We start from the raw sequence: 1,215 nt of genomic DNA, 5'->3' as shown, positions 1-1,215 counted from the left end.
ACAGTTGGATCTCATGGAGGCATTTCCTCAACTGAAGCTCCTTTCTCTGTGATAACTCCAGCTGTGTCAAGTTGACACAAAAATAGCCAGTACAAAGGGGCTGTGGATGTCAGAGAAAAGGAAGCTACTAACTGACAGGATGGGCAAGGAGGAGGAGAGCAGATATGGGGGAGGGGAGGGGATGTGTGAGGAAGGAAGCACCCAGAGAGGGCAGCTCCCCCAGAGAGGGGCTCCAGGGAGACAGGTCTGTGGGTAAAGCAGGGAGCCAGAGACACTGACAGCAATGCTAAGGTCTGCAGTCCTGATAGTGTAGGATACTGGGGAGCCATGAAAGCTGTAGGTTAGAGGAGGTTAGGGGCAGCGTTTATCCTACCCATGAGGCATCAGGGCATGGCTGCTATTGAACTGCGGGCTTGGGACACACATAGGAGGGAGAGCCTTTGTTTGACAATCAAAAACTCCCTTTCCCATCCTGAGCAATTTTGCATCCATTTCCTCCCATCGAGCAGAAACCTGAAGTTTTCCAGACCGCCCCGCTGTCATGGCAACAGCAGAAGAAACAAACAAAGCTCACATCAAGCGACTGAACACAAAGCCATACCATTATTTTAATAATCGGCAATGGCCACGCGGGGCTGACAGCAGCAGGCTTTCAGGGCACTGCCGCCAACGTGTCTCTCTCTTGAGATGTCTTGAAGTGCTCACCGACACGTGTGGGCCTTGGCACTCAGATCATGCCTCCAGCTTGGAGTCTCCTCTTGTGTAGACCCTTACTGCCGACAGCGGTCACCAACTAGTGGGCTTGGGAAGCCGGGTGGCCAGATGGTTAGAGGCCCCAGCCTCAGGCCAAGCAGCCCTGAGTGCAAATCCAAGCCCTGCACCTTCCAAGCTGGTGATGGAAGAAATGGCAGTGCTGGTACAATTACATCTCCCTGCTGAACCTCTGTTTACCTGGTGCTACGTGAAGATCTACTTGGGGAGTCATTCAAATTTTAACCAGGCTTTATTGAAAACCTGCTGGAGCTTCGTGTTGCAAAAGGTCCTTTTGTTTGCCGAGCCCAGGTCTGCACAACATCAATAACACACATGTAAGCTCCTAAGTAAACACAGAAGGTGTGGGGACAGTTTCCTAAGCTAAGAAAGATTTCAGAAACCAAGAGAGCTCTCTGGAGTGGAACTAGAGGGAAAGTTCCAACAGGTCTCAGGTCAGAAACT

At 51.3% G+C, this 1,215-nt stretch overlaps 1 long non-coding RNA gene across 1 annotated transcript in view; it reads left to right on the top strand.

Annotated features, from left to right (window-relative positions):
- The window catches only part of LOC110293831, a 6,994-nt gene extending 6,337 nt beyond the window's left edge, over positions 1-657 (top strand). Inside the window, exon 3 of the long non-coding RNA XR_002377863.1 lies at positions 510-657. This is a non-coding gene — a long non-coding RNA (uncharacterized LOC110293831). The remainder of the gene's footprint in view (positions 1-509) is intronic.
- The last annotated feature ends 558 nt before the right edge of the window (positions 658-1,215 follow it).

Source organism: Mus caroli, chromosome 5 (assembly GCF_900094665.2).
Source record: "Mus caroli chromosome 5, CAROLI_EIJ_v1.1, whole genome shotgun sequence".
NCBI lineage: Eukaryota > Metazoa > Chordata > Mammalia > Rodentia > Muridae > Mus > Mus caroli.
Note: the sequence above shows the minus strand (reverse complement) of the source record. Positions and strands in the feature narration are given on the sequence as shown.